At 40.2% G+C, this 18,163-nt stretch overlaps 1 long non-coding RNA gene and 6 other non-coding genes across 7 annotated transcripts; 1 reads left to right on the forward strand and 6 right to left on the reverse strand.

Moving 5' to 3' along the window:
* Positions 1-3,332: 3,332 nt before the first annotated feature.
* Positions 3,333-3,473, reverse strand: LOC135260153 (U4 spliceosomal RNA). Its single transcript, XR_010331490.1, has one exon. It is a non-coding gene; the product is annotated as a U4 spliceosomal RNA (small nuclear RNA).
* A 259-nt stretch (positions 3,474-3,732) lies between these two features.
* On the reverse strand, positions 3,733-3,873 carry LOC135260156 (U4 spliceosomal RNA). The gene has a single exon (XR_010331493.1). It is a non-coding gene; the product is annotated as a U4 spliceosomal RNA (small nuclear RNA).
* A 515-nt stretch (positions 3,874-4,388) lies between these two features.
* On the reverse strand, positions 4,389-4,529 carry LOC135260155 (U4 spliceosomal RNA). Its single transcript, XR_010331492.1, has one exon. It is a non-coding gene; the product is annotated as a U4 spliceosomal RNA (small nuclear RNA).
* Positions 4,530-4,910: 381 nt separating this feature from the next.
* On the reverse strand, positions 4,911-5,043 carry LOC135260158 (U4 spliceosomal RNA). Its single transcript, XR_010331495.1, has one exon. It is a non-coding gene; the product is annotated as a U4 spliceosomal RNA (small nuclear RNA).
* A 952-nt stretch (positions 5,044-5,995) lies between these two features.
* Positions 5,996-8,079, forward strand: LOC135259865 (uncharacterized). The gene is made up of 2 exons (XR_010331417.1): positions 5,996-6,146; positions 6,457-8,079. It is a non-coding gene; the product is annotated as an uncharacterized LOC135259865 (long non-coding RNA).
* Positions 8,080-9,147: 1,068 nt separating this feature from the next.
* Positions 9,148-9,288, reverse strand: LOC135260154 (U4 spliceosomal RNA). The gene has a single exon (XR_010331491.1). It is a non-coding gene; the product is annotated as a U4 spliceosomal RNA (small nuclear RNA).
* Positions 9,289-9,583: 295 nt separating this feature from the next.
* Positions 9,584-9,724, reverse strand: LOC135260157 (U4 spliceosomal RNA). The gene has a single exon (XR_010331494.1). It is a non-coding gene; the product is annotated as a U4 spliceosomal RNA (small nuclear RNA).
* Positions 9,725-18,163: the final 8,439 nt, after the last annotated feature.

Raw genomic sequence — 18,163 nt, forward strand, 5'->3', positions numbered from 1 at the left:
AAGTAAATCTGTCGTTGTTAGAACATTAATCTATTGATTGAAGACCACTATTAGTTAATTAGCTAAATAGTGAATTTTTCAATGTTATATTTTTGTGAAAGATAAATGTTATTTAACTGCTCTCATTTTAAATTTGGGAATTTCCCAGTGCTTCTAACAAAACCCAACATGCTTACAACATTTTAAAAATACTGTAGCATATCCATGGTAGTAAGTAATCAAACTGAATTTACTGTGAGTGTCGCTTGTGAAAATTGCTGTCAATCATCGTATGTGCATAATTAGTGGCAATGAAGTTACGAATGTAGATTACAGAGGTGGTGCAAATGCGATAATTATTGAGAAGCAGCTTGACAAAGAGGCTGTCGTGACCTCTAGCTGCCGGAGTACTGAAGTACCGTGTGAGAAAAGGGGAGACAAACTATACTGTATATTCGGTATAGTCTTCTGGAATTTCCATTTCATATCTGCAGTGATTTACTGCCGATGTTTTCTGCCGTATATATTGTTTATTACGTAGCTGCGTGCTTAATATTTCTTTACTCAGATCAAGCATTGATCACGAGTAAAATTCATAATACAGTGTGTGTTGCACAACATACCACATTTTTACATGTAAGATGGACTGTATAATCAGGTTGTCTTTTATACGGGACAAAATGGAGAGATGGATTCTGCTTGTGCCTTTTGATGTGTTCAAATTCTTTTCAGAGGAATCTAAATCTAAATAAGTTAAATCAAAGACAAGTGTATATTGTTAAACTTAAGATAAACATAACACGGGAAGTGGTATTAAATGACTTGTTTCATGGTTCATCATGGGATGAATATTTTCATTATATTGCTATTGGGTGTTTGTCAAATTAAAAAAAGCAGTGTTCATTCTGACCAGTTTGTAAGAGAAAATTATGATAATGTAAGAGTGTTTTCCTGAAATGAAATTAATGATTGACTTACCGAATAATTTATACAGTACAGTACAAGTATGGGAAAGCTAACTTCAGCCACCAAAATGATCTAATGAGGCCATCATATAGATGGACTGAGGATAATAGTTTGATCCCTGACATTTTCTCTTCCTTAATAATGTAAAAAATGTAATACAATTTGAGTAGAAATTCGGCATTTCTTGACATTGTGATGACAGTGATGACAATGCATGGCCACGCAGTATAATTTAGCAGCTCAGCTCCATTTCCACATACAGACATGCACACACACACACACACACACACCACACACACACACACACACACACACACACACACCACACACACACACACACACACACACCACACACACCACACACACACACACACACACACACACACACCTGATGTGTCTGTTCTACACCAAGCAGAATCTGAATGCTAACAGCTGATACCTGATTAGGAGGAAAATAATAAAAATAAGCTAAGCTTCTAAGGTAGTATTTCTCAAAGTAGCTGGGAGTCTTTATTCCTTAATGTGCCTGAAAACATTTACTTGGTGTGTGTGTGTGGGGGGGGGGGGGGGGGGTTGTAAACATTAGCTAATGTCCTCTCATTTCCATGGCTGTTTTCTGTGTTTGCTCTAAGCTATGTAGAAGTAATTACACCCACCCTATTTGTCTATAATAATAATAATACTTTTATTACAGAGCATAATGGAATTATAGTGTAATTTAGGTGGTTTACAGATGCATATTGTTTCTCATAAAATGTTTTTTTATTAGATCTATTTTCATCCTTGGTGTGATCCAGTATACTGTATGTGTGGATGAGTAAATTTGTGGTGTATGTCTCATGTTGGTATCACAGTGAGTTTAGCCACACTCTAGGGCCCATGAGATTAGATATCATTGTGGCAGGGATAAAGAACTCTGAAGCCAAGCAACTTTGGATTGGCCAGTGTATGCAGTGTACTGAACCCCTCTTACCCGAGTAAAGAATGGATATTCTTTAGTGACTATAGAAATCTTAAGAACTAAGAAGGGAAGCTGGGTTACCATAGAGACTGCCAGCAGCATCACATGGTTACCAAGGAGCTAAACCTATTTTCCCCAATGAGCTGTGGGTTTGTAGTTTGTTCCCAAGCATGGCACAAAGGAAGGCTTTCCAAGATCTGTGAATGAAGACTGCTAAGTATAGGGTTCTGCAGTCGTCTTTTGTATTAACCAGATGATCAACCAATAAGTGAGTTTGTCTATCTAATAGTACTACAGGATCCTATTAATTATTAATTATTTCTGACACTTATTTTTATATTGACCATTAATTTATTATTTTGGGAGTTTCATTTAAATATTTTTCACTTTTTAAAGAAGCGCTACTCTTAGATAATGAGTCTTGTGCATTCCTAATGAGGGTTACAGCATAACCAACCAAGCGAACAAACATGTCTAAAATCAACAGTCACACTTGCAACATTCCCTACATGTCTTAATAAAGACACCATACACTTTCATTTATTTGTAATTCATGATAAAGGAAAAATGACTGGAAATGGCAAAGCAACAGGGGAGCAGTAGAGCACAACAACAGAAGTTGGGGGTAACAGAAAGTGATTTTAATTAGCAAGTTAGTCTTTGTTGCCAGTGTTCATGGATGTCAGTGGTGTGTTGCTCGGAACTGAGTTTATTATCCAGGGTGAGAAGTATAATAGGGTGTATAATAGTCACTGGCTCTCCTGTAGTTATGGCCTGTAGGGTGTACAATAGTCATTACATTAGATTAATAGTCACTGGCTCACCTGTAGTTGTGGCCTGTAGGGTGTAAAATAGCCATTGGTTCACATGTGAGTGAATCGGAAGTGCTTTTTTTTTAAAGGAGAAAAATAAAAATCGTTGACTTCCCTAATATACCCTTAATGCAAATATCAACGATGGATAGATCATGCTGTCCCTTGATATCAAGCTTAATGCAGGCTTTATTTAGCGTTACGCTGCCCCCTAGAGGAACTTTTGGAGGAAATAGATATATAGATGAAGAGTGACCTCTGCTGTTCATAGTTTGCCTTACTCAATCGGTTAATGAATTTACGTTACGCAGGCGACACAGACCTATATTACCTTACGTTTTTGGTGGGTAGCCTGTATGTTTACATAAAACTAACACCCTAATACGTATTATTTTTTATTTTGATGCATGCTAAATGCATGTACAGCTATTGTTGCAGACAACAGAGTGCTCATAGTATGTCATGTGTTGTATCCTTTCTATGAAAGCATCTTTTCGAGTATCTAGTTTTTCAGCCAGAATAAGTTTTGTCCTATGCATTTAAATGGTATGGTATTTTTAAATTCTATTTAAGCATCTATTAGAGTATCTGATTTTTAGTACTGTGAAATTCAGTCTCTTTAGAGACTGTCAAAAATTGCCATAGCCGACTATATTTCAAGTCGTCTAGGCGGGGTATTGGGTAAAGTTTTCAACTAGCAATAATCGCGCCTCGGATAGTCCTCATTGGCTACGATACTGCCACTGCGCAAAGTTATTGGTATTTGGTGAGAGGGAGAGAGTGGATCTAGAGAATGTATGTACCGCCTATGGCGTGTTTGTATTTCGTACACGTTTTTGCTCATTCTTCTAAATTACCCATGATCTGTTTGCAGTTAGGTATTTGCCTAGTATACATAGGAGTAACATACTGCAGAACAATGTGGAATGTAACCTACAGTTACTGTTTTGTTTGTGTTCCGGATATTTGCTGGTAGTTCATTGATCTAATTTGTTTTTGATACATGTAAATCAGTCTCCTTAGAGACCGTCAAAAATTGCCATAGCCGACTATATTGCAAGTCGTCCAGGCGGGGTATTGGGTAAAGTTTTCAACTAGCAATAATCGCGCCTCGGATAAACCTCATAGGCTACGATACTGCCACTGCGCAAAGCTAGCGACATTTGTAGACAGACAGGTAGTGGATCTGGAGAATGTATGTCCCTTCTATGGGATGTTTCTAATTTGGATACATTATTGTTCATTCACGAATTGAAGTTACACCGACACATACCTAAATTTGGCATATTTCGTTTTTGGTTGGGTGAACGTTTGGTTTAGACATGTAAGAATATAATGCACATTGCAGTGCATGGTGGGGTATTAATAAACGTTTACGGCACGATGTATGATGTTACAGGTTCAGGAAATTTGGTTTAACTTTCGTGTATTGCTCATTTTGACGTTGGTGAAGTATTTGTAAGAAGTTATTTTCGGAACTGACGCGCCGAAATTACTCATATTCTGTTCGCAGTTGGGTATTTGTTTGCTTAGTATACGTCGGGTTGTAATACTTTGCGAAGTAGTTTAAGATACAGCTACATACTGAGCTGGTAACTAATCACTTTCCCATGGGCGTATTATTACAAAAAGTTCGTTTGTTAGTTTTATTTTTGATACACTATAATCAGTCTCTTTAGAGACCGTCAAAAATTGCCATAGCCGACTATATTGCAAGTCGTCCAGGCGGGGTATTGGGTAAAGTTTTCAACTAGCAATAATCGCGCCTCGGATAAACCTCATAGGCTACGATACTGCCACTGCGCAAAGCTACCGTCATTTTGCCGAGAGGTATGTTGTGGATCTACAGAATATAAATTACGTCTATGGGGTTTTTCTGCTTAAGACACGTTTTGCTTATTCATGATTTTGAGTTACACTGACGACACGCCTAAATTGGACATGTTTCGCTTTTGGTTGGGTGTATGTTTGGTTAGGCTGAAACACTTAAGTATAACACGTATTGCAGTGCATGATGGGTTGTTAGAACACTTTAAGTGCATGTACAACTGATGTTACTGTTTGAGGATAGATCGTTATATTTTACTTTACTTTTTTTAAATGTTACTTTTACTTTACTTATGTAACATTAATTATTAATTAAAGCTATAATTTGTGGTACTCAAAAAATAATTTTGGTACTAATAAATCAGTCTACTTAGAGACCGTCAAAAATTGCCATAGCCAACTGTACAAGTCGTCCAGGCGGGGTACTGGGTAAAAGTTTTCAACAAGCAATAATCGCGCCTCGAATAAACGTCACATGATAGGACACTGTTCAAAGCTACACTTTTTTTCCAAGTACTAATATCTACCAGGGGTCCAGGGATGAACATATCCCATGAAGCTCGCAAACTCCAGTGGTTGCCAAAGGTATTGCAACCTCTCGTGCCGAAACAACACACACATGCGTATTTAACTAGACTGACTGGCAAGCATTCAGCTGACCCAAGCTTGTGAAGTCCCGGAAGTAAGCCTGTACTCCGCTTGAGGGAAAAATATTGGAGCTCCCATTAAATGAATGGGGAATATCAGACTTTATAAGTCAAAATAAAACGTTCTCATTGGTCATCATAACTCTAGCGATGACCGTTACGTTTCATATGAAAAGCAGATTTTAAAATATGCAATACAATTATGTAATAAAATAATTATGTTATGTAATAAAATATCCACATTTTAATAAATATTTTCCCACGACTTCTGGACCAAAACAATAATTGTTTCAGAAACTGCAGCACATAATGTAATTTATGATCACAAAAAATTGACCGATTAAGTTTTCTTTGGTTGTTAAATCACCTTTTTTTTTTTTTACCCTCAAGCATGCGCAGTAGAGGCTTCACCGCCTGGCCCCTCCTACCCTTTCCTGTTCCTATGTACGCTCTATGATTGAAGTCCATTCAAAACTATGAATTTACCCTGGCGAAATTATACTGGGGAGTACTTTTAAATTATAAGATTTTTTCACACTGAACTAATTACTCTCTTGGGACCGATTTTTTTCTGAACTGCCCTTTAGTACAGATATGATATTTTAAAATTCCTATTCATCTCTTCATGTTAAGTTTCCTAGTACGCATATTATGTTGCCAAAAAAGACAATAGTCAACACGGCAGCCTCTTTGAATTGGCTTCATGCGCCAATGAGCAGCTCCAATAGGAATCCATGGAACCGATGAGCGGATGCTGTCCCTAATTCTTGTATATTTCGATGGTATCTGTCGCTTGGGTACGTGTGGACAGCATTTTTCTATTGGTCGATAATTCCGTTAGTTACACACATTATTCAATCAAAAGCATTCTGCAAAGAAGGCGTATCGAAAGGGTTCGGGGGTTTGTGGCTGATGTCTGTATGTATCGTCTCATGCAAGCGAGCAAACGTGTTGGTGAGTGAATAATGCTCGAAAACAAAAGTTATAGTAGGCTATTTATGTGAACTGTTGCGTTTATTGTTTGAAAATAGCGTTTGATCGTCAGTAAATTATACAGTATGCGTTTTATTGCCCATTGTAGTAAATTCAAAACTATTAAAAGCGAGGCTACGAACTTGACGTTGTCTGATTAATATGAGCTAGCTAGCTAGCTTACAATAGATACATCCGCATGAGAAAAATGGAACATGCTAGTTAATTTAGCTTAAATTGCTAACGCCTGTGTTGTTAATTAAACGTTACTTTCGTTATTTTGCGTCGACAGAGGAACTCTCCGTTGGTGGTACCCCCTTGCCCAGTTTGTTCAACGACCCTTATACCAGCCTAGTCCATAGGCCCAAATTGATGACACACCTGGAGTCACGTACACGCTTCTGACTCAACGATGGACCTTCGGGGTTTCTGTTCCATGGACTGTTTTTACAAAAGTTTCTGAGTTGACATTCTTACAGATTCATGGAAGCCGTAGGTTATTACTCTCCCATTATGGGAAGAGGTTGAAAACATGAGCGGCCTGCATCACAAAGCAGGGAATACTGAGTTAGCTGGATAATTGCGCTAAGTAAACTCAGAAACCTCCAAAATATAGAACATGGATTGATGTTAAAAGAGCTGTTCTGAGTTTTGCTCACTGCAATTATCCAGATAATTATGTAATCCTGGTCTGTGATACGGGCCAGTGGAGCAATACTACTGTAAAGCTTGTTTTTCAGAACTATTCTTATGCTTTTTTTTTTTTTTTTTTTTGTGACTATTCTTTACGATTTTAAGTTTTGCTAATGTTTCAACATTAATGCTGAAACATGAGTAGTGTTTGGCTGAGTACTATATTTGATTGGTACGTGTTAGGCTGTATCTTGTTCTTCAGGTGCAAGCTTACTTGACACCCTGATGTTAGATAGAAAAAGCAAAATATTACAGTATTATTTTAGACACAGCTTACTTCCATCTTAACTCAGCATGATCCATCTGTTCAACATGGCAACTGAAACATTGGGTGATTTTGGAGCGCTAGGAAATGTTAGAAGAGATTGGAGAGAGTCTGAAGGCACCAGTCATTGTGTTTTTATCATGATGCCAAAACAAAAAGATCTGTAAGATGCGCCTCTATCCAGGGGCCCTGGAACAAATGACCTTGTTGGTTCCTCAACAGTGTCATTATGGCCAGTGGGCTTACACAACACATGTAATACTTGCTGTTGCTATGCTAGGGTGCTGAGGTATGTAAATATAAATGAATATGATAAGAATCGTGGAATAGTGCATAATACTTACAGAGAGTTGAGACTAACTAAACCAGTAGTATACATATATCAAAATGAAACATTGAGGTTATTAAATCTGTTGAAATTAATGAAATACTGATTTAAAAATATTAAGTCATGAGGTCCTGGGTTTTCATAATGATGAACAAATGGAGGATTTGTTTTTTCATTCTGCCATAAATAGATGGCCCATCCTATGCATACTTATACAGTTATTATTTAGTTCTCTTTTAGTAATTCATGCAACTAGTATGTTATGCATAATAGACACAGGTGTGAGCAATAGGTGCAGGCTACAATGAGTATTCTAGGCAATGAATAATATTTGATTAATACTTAAGTTTCAAACATCAGTTTGATTTTATCAGTATCATGAAACCAAAACCAATCATAATTGAGATAGCGGGTATGCCAAGTTACAGCTTGGCGGGGCATGCCCCTTACCTTACCTATACAGCACAGCCTGTTTGGCACTTTTCAGGGTTTCCTACAGAAATAACCATAATGACCACAGACTCTCAGCCTTAAAAAACTGTAACTTCTGTACCTTCTGACCTTATGTAAACACACTGGATTCAGATACACATGTACACAATAAAGCCCCAAACCTGGGTTATTTAGCATTTTTTCCTCCTTTTTCTTGCCATTTTTGTTGTCACAAATGCACCAGTCCCACAGTCAATGATTCTCCCCATTGGGAACTTAACTACACCTACCAAAAACACTGTCTGATCAAAGTGGTCTGCTGAAAGTAGCCAATTGCAGGATACGTGGATACACAGGCAAAATATAAGGAAGTGCACATGTGATGCTATTTCAGCCAGTAGAACATGTTTTTAAAAACATTGTAGTCACCATCTTTATTTTGTGTATTCACGCATACAGAACACTGTCTATAAGTCATGAATTCATACTTGGAGATTCTATGTCATTAAAAGTATTGATATCAAAGGCCAAGTTACAACAAACATTATTGACTATCTTAGCTAGCTCACACAAATTAAATAGGCTCTATTCCTAAGCAATGCTACCCAATATTCCCTAAATAATTTTGTGTAACTTGGCCCTGTGTTTTTTCATCTTACTATCTGAAGAAAATGTGGTAATTCAAACTTTTTGACACAGGAATGTGTCAAATAATAAAAATTGCCTCATGGAAGATGCCATTTAAGTGATTTTTTAATCAGCTGATTAAAACTTACACTACATAAAGAATATGTTTATACTTGACTGTGAAGTTAATTTGACAAAATGTACAAGTTCTTGTAGGCCTACTGTACTGATTGTAAAATAGATACTGTAGATAGACACATCGATAGAATACTGTGGTATCCCCATGGGGAATTTTTTTAGCAGCATATAACATTCACATTTACAGAAATGTATACCAAGAAACGTACAATAATTTACACTATCATATATACATATATCATAGTCATACTTTTTGTAAGTGTATCACATCTGGATTGTGGATTATTTACACTATAAATGATTGGCATTTGACACTGTCCTGTGATATAAAGTTTCAATGACCAGGGCCAAGTTATATCAATTTGTGTGGCAATAGTACAATAACGCGAGTTACTATACTTTTATTTCTTTCGGCATGTTCAATGCATAATTGATGTGTTACTCTTAGTTCTTACAAGGTGAATTTTTAGAGTATCTTATTTTTGTACCGTGAAAATCAGTCTCTTTAGAGACTGTCAAAAATTGCCATAGCCGACTATATTTCAAGTCGTCCAGGCGGGGTATTGGGTAAAGTTTTCAACTAGCAATAATCGCGCCTCGGATAGTCCTCATTGGCTACGATACTGCCACTGCGCAAAGTTACTGGTATTCGGTGAGAGACAGAGAGTGGATCTAGAGAGTAGCCTACCGCCTATGGCGTGTTTGTACTGTCTGTTTTTGCTCATTCATGAGGTTACGTCACACGGCTAAATTACCCATGTTTTGTTTGCAGTTGGGTATTTGTTTGCTTAGTATACATTGGGATATAACACTGCTGAGTAGTGTATGGTATGGCTGCACACTGAGTTAATAGCTACATAGCCATTTTCCTGTAGATTTACTTTATAAAAAAAGCAATCTCTCAATCAGTTTCGTTTTTTGATACGTGTAAATCAGTCTCCTTAGAGACCGTCAAAAATTGCCATAGCCGACTATATTGCAAGTCGTCCAGGCGGGGTATTGGGTAAAGTTTTCAACTAGCAATAATCGCGCCTCGGATAAACCTCATAGGCTACGATACTGCCACTGCGCAAAGCTGTTGTTCCGTTGGCGAGGGCTACAGACTGAGTCTTGATTAGAAACGTCACGTCAATGGTGTGTTTTTACTAAGGGCATTGTTCTGTTATTTATTCATTTAGGCTAAACAAGAACAGTACACGCAAAAAACCCCATGTTCGTTTCGTTTTTTGTGCATGTATGTATTTTGTTTTAAAATAAAAAGAAGCGTACAGACTGCAGTGCATTGTGGGATACTGGAACATGTATGTAACTGATTCGTCACAACAAATATATTTATACTTATTGTCCATCGCGTTCGCCTTTCTTGCCTTACAGACAGCACATATTTATACCAAATACCAATTTTATTATTCTACTAAATATAATAATCTGAAATTAGGAAGGCGAGTTGACTGTATTGTGTGATTCTATGCGAATGAGCAGCCATATTGCTAGGGAAGGATGTTGCTCACGTGATGCGTAGCGTTGTGTCGTTCTACCGAGGGGTAAGTCAACTGGATAATTCACAACTATTAAAAAAACTGGTCGATCCAACATGTAAGGCAGTACGTGTGCGGAAAATTTGTTTCGATGGCCTGTAATAAAACAAAAACCATTGATGCCCTCTAGTTAAAAATGAAACGAAAAGTTATCCTTCTGGAGTTCGGTTGTTCTTTTGGCATACATATATGACCTGAATGTTAGCTAGTTCGCTAAATTATAACGTTATTACAGCTTGTTTAAGGGGTAAAACGCCATAAACTCGAACCCGAATATATGTAATTATTTTTTTACTTTGTGAAACAATAATAAACTCACAGCTAAGCTTACTGTACTCGTTTGTCCCTCCGTTTTTTTAAGTTTGTTTTTATTTTTCTGTTCAGATGTTCACAGCTGTTGGGTGCGTTTCGTGCTGAGTTTGTAAGTTATACGCTGTAGCTAAGTGCATGATACATGTTAGCTACAGTAGAGTGCAGCTGTTTCTGCTCAAGAATGCGCCAAGAGGTCGTGGGAAGCATTACTGTGTTAGAAAATCTGGAGACTGTTCATTATAACAGAGAGCTAAACATGCTGTATCTGGTCTTTAAAAAAATACAACAAATAAACATTAAATTATTTGGTAGGATCACTCAGTATGGTTGGTGTCAATTAAATTTCAGTTCAGGTAATTCAGGAAAATGAACTGAATGTCAATTAATCTGTTTTAAAATGTTAATTTATGTTAATTTCATTTCTTCAATTCACTGAATTTAAACTGAACTTGCCCCAGCCCTGCCCGACAATATTTAGTATTCAAGTTTTAAATACAAAATATTGTTTATTAAACTACAGAATATGTTCTGTGATGCTTCTTGACACCATTTTCCCATTAGGTATAATAGGCTTCACCTTCTAGGAAATAGGGTTTATTAGGCATTTCTGGTCAGTGGCCAATAATTAGCTCTTAAGTAGTTTTCAGTGTTTATGTTCTCTGTACTCTATCATTGTAACAACTCATTTTCTTTCAGGCTACTGTTGTCGTTCTAAAATGGTTTTATACCAGAGCTGGCTCGAACCAATAAGCAACAAATGGCTGCGTAGGCCCCCATGACCGCCAGGGGGACCCCTAATTATATTTTAATATGTTTAATATGTATAATATTCACAATTTTGGGTTAGAGCGAGGTCCCCAAATAAAAACCTGCATACGGCCCTTCAAAAGCTACGGATGTTATTGTCAAGGTCTGAAATATGTTTCAACATTGGGAATGACTGACTGGTGTTATATGATGTTTTTATGAACAAAAAACACAGAGAACAGAAAACATTTGTTGGTTATTTTGTATGAAATTCTTTTCTTAATTGCTATATTTGTCTGTAAACAGCACTCTGTTCTGTTTACACAATATAGCTAAATCATGTTTTTATCTACCTTTTCTACCTTTGGGGGTTTAAGCCAGGGTTGTCTGTGAAGTGTATTGCGACAATTGTTTGTGAAATGTGCTATATAAATAAATTTTGATTTCATTTGATTCAATCCTTATTAAGATTTGCCTTTAGTCATCAGATTAACCATGATAACTCTCACTAAATTGAGTTATGAGTTGGAGTGGACCCCTGAGCCCATAGGCTACAATTGATCAGCTGAGCTCTGTGTGTGTTTGTGGTCAAAATGAATATTGCACATATTTCTTTTTTCCAGTAGGTGGTGCTAATTTGCAAATTATGGAGCATTTCTTGTCAATTCTGCTCTTCAAGTGTTCCTGAAGACATTTTGCAGGGCCTGTTGAATGGAATAATTTTATACATATTACATATTTAATAATAGACATTTAAAACATATAATATTACATATTTAAGAAAGCCAATCATTGAGATTCAGTTGTACTTTATCAACTTCAATGCAGTAATAAGGTAATTAACCATTGAATCAGTGAGTCAGATTGGATGTTGAAACTAAGACAAACCTCTTAGTTTGTCAGTTTTGTTTTTTATTGTAAGCTAGATGTTCTTAAAGTCTGATGCACATAGTAGAGCAAGACCAATATTAAGGGTTATGTCTATTTTAAATTCTGTACATTGATTTTAGTTTCATGGAGCATTTTAATGATTTCAGTCACCTTGGGCCTTGTTTACTAAGACCGTTAGCACATGTAAGACCTCTTTGCACATGTAAAACCAATAAGATGACCAATGATTGGTCATGGTGTTTGTTTTGCACCAATCATTGGTAGTGTTATTAGTTTTGCATGTGCTAAAAGGTTTTGCGCATGCAAAAGGATTTAGTAAATCAGGCCTACAGAATTTTTCTTAGTAAATCAGGCCCTTCATTTCGTCTCATGTCTGTAAAACAGGTTCCCAACCCTGTTTTTGAAGAGCTGCAGGGTTCTGCTGGTTTTTTTCACTTTAAAATCAGGAACCAGTTCACACCCAAGAAACCATTTGAGGCAAGTTCACTGCATAATCAAGCTGATTTAACTGATAAAATCAATGCCGAATCCCAACAAAACCAAGCAAACCCTGTGGCTCTGCAGGACCAGGACTGAGAGCCATTCCTCTAAAGAGTCAACTAACCTGATTGATGGGTTGATTAGAAAAATCAGAGTGCCTTTGACCTTATAAGGGCAATAATTTAAAAGCAAAATGTAGAAGAGGGCCTTGTAGAGAAAAATTACCATAACCTGATTTAGTCAATGATGGGCGGGGCCCAGCATGCAGTCAAGCAGACTTAAAAATCTCAGGTGCCTCTGCCTCTACTATGGGACCAGGCAAACCACCGATCGATCAATCGATCGATCGAGGAGCACGGAGAAACAAGATGCTGTGTTCATAATTTTGTGTCTGCCCTGAGTTCTCTCTGTGGGAAATCCCTTTTCCGATGAGGGAAATCTTGTCAATTGTTCATCCAGTAGGCCCTGGCTGTCCTTAATACTGCTAACGCAAGCCAACATTATAACTGTTATATAACTTTCCACAACTGAGAGCTGGCTAATTAGCTCGGAATAATCCGCTCTTATCTCCTGCATAAATTTGAATACCGACACACTAACGTATGCACTTATGAAAATGGAATCTATAAGTCTGGCAAATTTCGCAATTAAATTGTAATGGGCTGAGATTTAAGCTAAGAGATCAGTGCTAGGATTTATTCGTTCAATTTCCCTTCCTTGCGCAGAAACGGAAGAAAGTCCACTTTTAATTAATGCATAAATTCTTTTAATTGTGAGATTAAATGGGGATGAAGACAGACAGCGTGGTTTGAAATGTGGGTACGTCGCACGGACCACGACCAGACCAAAACTGATTTTGTGGAAGATTTGGGGCTGGGGGGAGGGGGCTTTCATGGAAATGTCCAGGAGACAATGTTGCATTTGTAGCGCAGTAATCCCTGAATTTTCTGGGGATTTTCGTGAACGCGTGAGAAACGGCAGCGCGACCTACGCCGCTTCTCTGAGCTGGTTTTATAACCTCCACCGCCCTGCCGGAGTTCGAGGTCCGAACCCGGGAGATTTCCAGAACTTTCGAGGGGCTCGGCGCTGTCCGCGCCCTGCGATCGGCAGCCTGTCCGTCAGGTCGGTCGCTAATGGAGACGATTCAGGTTCCGTAGGCTGCCGGTAACGGCGAGGTTGCAGGTGGGTTGCTAAAGAGGTGGCTTTAATGAAGCCACGTAAACACGCGTCGCTCCAGAGGGCTCAATTTCACAGCCTATAAAACCCGCGGCGGCGGCGCAGGGCCCTGCTCGCTACAGCGCATCGCGGAGCGCGGGCGTTTGACGAACAGAGCACGATTTGGCACCGGCCCGCTCCCAGCCCGAGCAGCCAGCCTCTTCCCTGCTAAAGACTCACGTTTGAGATGCTAGTCACAATTTATGGCCGTCCAGAACAGATGCAGCACTTCCAGAATCATCTGCTGTTTTGTTTGTTGCCGTCGCGTTTGTTGTTTTTTTTCCCCCCTCCTCTCCAGAGATGGGTAGTGCTGTGTTTCTAAGGGGGGGGGGGGGGGTGTAAGGCTTTCTCTGCCAGCCGAACACGCCAGCTCATTCCCAACCGGAGGAGAGGCGGTAGGCATCACTTCCCCGATACACAGACATCTCCGCACAGACCCAGCATATTTTCACCCTGTGAAGGGGATGGCTGGATAACAGCGCCCGGGATCTTCTGGCTAACGTTCCCCGAAGATAAGGCCGCAGTCCTGCCGTACAAAGTCAGACGCCTGCTCGAATCATTCACGCCGGAACGCTCTGCTGTTCTGTGCACCAGAGATCGACTCGACTGAAGTGTGTTTTTCACACTTTGGGTTTTTCATGTTGCGCTCCCATTGTGCCACCGAGCATGAAAGACCGTTCCACCAGGGACGAATCTTAAGATGCCTGACTCTCGCTCTCTAAATTGTTTCTCTCTCTTTCACTCTCTCCCTGTGCCCTGCTGCCATGTGAGGGTAATGGGTGATAAGAGCGGTACATGTTTGCTGTTTTTGGGGGGGGCAAGCACCAGATTTTGTCTGCATTCTATACAAAACCAAATAGAGCTCCCAACCTAAGATGCGTAGCAGATGTGTGGGTGTATGTGAGCAGAGAGGGAGGAGAGTCGTGCAGCAGCCCCATGCTGTCTCTACCCTGCTGAGGTTAAGCTGTCTGGCAGCTGGCTGAGACAAAGAGAGGCAGTCTTACGCTGGGACGCTGATGCATCCCAGATGTCTGACTGGGGGACCCTCTTCGCCCCCTCCCCCCTCACCCTCTCCCCCTTACCCCCCCTCTTACCCCCTCCATTCCCACACTCTCGGGGGTGAACACCGAGGCTGAGATACGCCCGTTTGCGCCAGTGTCCCTCTCTGACCCCCCCGCTCTCCCCACTCCCCCACCGTGTTCTCCTTCTCTTGCACTTCCTCTGAAGAAGCAGCAAATCATTTCCAGCTAGCTCCTGTCTCTGTGCTAGCTCGCTACAGAAGGGCTGGTGAGGTCCCGGAGAGCGGTGCTGGTGGTCTGTGAGTGTGAGCGTGCATGCGTGTGTGTGTGTGTGTGTGTGTGTGTGTGTGCGTGTGAGAGAGAGAAAGAGAGATAAGGACTGGGGGAGAGAGAGACTGAATGTGCGAGAGAAAAAGAGAGAGAGAGAGGCTGAGAGAAGAGGGTTGCAAAATGTGCTTTCGTTTGCTCTTGGGACACAGAACCACTAATAAAACACAGGCAAGGGCTCAGCCTTCCAGACAAGCCTCCCAAGCCCGGCTCTTTGCAGCTAAATGTTACTTGAGTGCAAAAGGGGAAAATAAATAAATAGAATCCTCGGCAATAGGGTTTCAGCACATGCAGTGCTTTTGGTCTCCCAGTAAAACATTCCAGTGAAAATTGCTTAAGCGCTTGTATAATTTGTGGTTAAATGCCATGCAAGAATGAGATTTATTGTGTGTGTGTGCGTACGTGTGTGTGTGTTTGTGTGTAAGTGCGTTCTTTGTCTCCCACTGAAACAGACTAGCTAAGCCAGAAATGATCCACCTGGCCAATGTAGTTTATTTCCTGCTGGGTTTTCTGAGAACTACACTCAGAAGACCGTCAACCGAGATTTATCTGTCCTTCCAAATAGGGTATTCGGGTTCAGCTACACCCCTAATGGGCTTTGTCTCATGTTTGATTTGAAATGTGATTGTTTACTTTAGGGTGCATTAACTTTTCAAAGTTGAGTGTGTGGTGTTTCAACCGTCTGTGTGCTCTGTGTGTGTATGTGTGTGATATACATCTTTTGTTTAATTCAAAATTGGATTGTTTACTTAGACTGCAATAGCTTTTACCTTCAGACCACTTACATCACGTGAATTGTACTGAGGTTCTGGATTTTGACATTTCTCAATTCTAAATGGAGGATGGATGTCCCTTTTTCTTTGGGAGATGGACTGAGTAAAGTTTGTAAATAAATGTTTTATAAATATGATATACCGTACAGGGCAAATGGGATAAAGGGAGCTTCATGCACAAACCTGCTCTACAGCGGGAAAGAGTGTTGTGTGGGAAAGACAGAGTATATAAGTTTGTGTGTGCATGTGTGTGAGTGAGAGAGAGAGATAGAGAAAGCACGTGTGTGTGTCTGCATGAGTGGGAAACTTCAGAATCAAGACTCGTGACCTAATCTGGGGTAGTGAACTATGACCTTTGACCTTGACTGCAGTGGTGACTGTCAGCTGCACAGGAACTACTTCCTGTGTACAGCTCGGAGAAAGGCCATGTGAGAGAAGTCATCTTAGGTGCCCTCTAAGAACAAATGTCCCTGGTGGGCTTCATATCCAAGAGGAGACTCCATTCTGGGAACACCCCCCACCCCCCCCAACAAACCAGGACTAGTTTCTCTGCTGAAAAGAGCTTGGAACAAAGACTGTGACCACACCCCCCTCCTAACCGAATGTGTCTTACTTTGTACTGTAGCTCTGAGGTGGTTCTATCTACAGTATTTACATTCAGAAAACAGCCTGCTGAGAAATCTCACGTATTCACTGCCTGGTCAGAGTGGGCTAGGGCACTCACAGTAGGCTGTTAAGAGTCCTTGTTTATTTAAATTCAATTTTTAATTTGTTTTTAAGTTGTGTGGTGGGGGTGGGGGGGAGGGGGGGGCAGCTGAATGGCCCTTTTAGAAATGGCCCAGGGTGAAACAGTACGTGACACCATCCAGATTTTTACCCCATGGGTCTCATTTATTTTTTATTTTATCAGTCCAAGGGAAATGTCACTTCTTATAATATGTGTGCTTTGTTTGCTTTGAATGGTCATGCCACAGGGATTATTAATGATTATTTTTATATATCTGTAGATATATCACTGGCCAGGAGATGTGACCGTGTGTGTGTGTGGATTTGCTTGTTATTTCTCACTCACATTTGACTTAGCAACACTGCCATTTCAAGCCAGTGAAACAGAGTGACTGATGGAGAGGGAGAGAGAAAGAGAAAGAAGGAAAAGGGGTACAAAAGGAGCTCTTATTTAGTTTCACAGCACAGATGAACTGAGAATCACTAATCAAACACACGTGTATGCACCTGGTGTAAGCCATTAACACTGCAGAGAGAGAGGGAGAGACAGAGAAGCAGGGGGGAGAGAGAGAAGCAGGGGGGTGAGAGGGGGAAGGCGGGGGGAGGGCCACAAAAGGAGGTCACACTCCAATGGCATGACAAAAAGAGTGAACATGGTACAAAAATGCACCATGTGCTTTAAAACTACATGTAGAATAAAATATTCCCATGAATATTGCATTAACACTTTTATTGGTGTTGGTGTCAGATGTCGGACGGATAAGGACGGAGTGTAGCACAGTGGGTAGGGAACTAGACTTGTAACCGAAAGGTCGCAGGTTCGATTCCCAGGTAGGACACTGCCGTTGTACCCTTGAGCAAGGTACTTAACTGAAATTGCTTCAGTATATATCCAGCTGTATAAATGGATACAATGTAAAATGCTATGTAAAAGTTGTGTAAGTCGCTCTGGATAAGAGCGTCTGCTAAATGCCTGTAATGTAATGTAATGTAATGTCCTGCAAGGCGAGGTATGCTAATATCCTCCCCATGCCCTCTGGCACTGTAGACAGTTTACCTCCATTATAATACTCGGCTGAAGTAGCCACACGCTAATTAAATCAGGGTGGAAAGACGTGACATCAGCTTTCGAGCGAAGCACTTAGCGTGGGATCGTCGCTGCTCACAAGGAGGAGAAAAAGTCTTGTTCGTTTGAAACCGTTGTGCCCAAAAAGCGGCGATTCATCTTGTTAAATGAAGCGGTTAATCCCAGCCTCAGCCGCAGAAAAGTAATCTCTCCCCGGACATTTCTGCACACAAATCATAACCAGTGGGGCGTTGATGACTCGGGGGCAATGCAGTCATCTGGATTTTGCCCTGCGGCGATTGGCTGAGGCCGGTCTCCTAGGTGACCCTGCCGTAGGGCTGATGGGCTGTGCAGTGGCTCCCTGCGTGCTGATCTTGGAGTAATAATAATACAGGTGCAAATGTTGAGCTGGGCTGCAATGC

The sequence above is a fragment of the Anguilla rostrata genome, chromosome 7 (genome assembly GCF_018555375.3).
Source record: "Anguilla rostrata isolate EN2019 chromosome 7, ASM1855537v3, whole genome shotgun sequence".
Taxonomy (NCBI): Eukaryota; Metazoa; Chordata; class Actinopteri; order Anguilliformes; family Anguillidae; genus Anguilla; species Anguilla rostrata.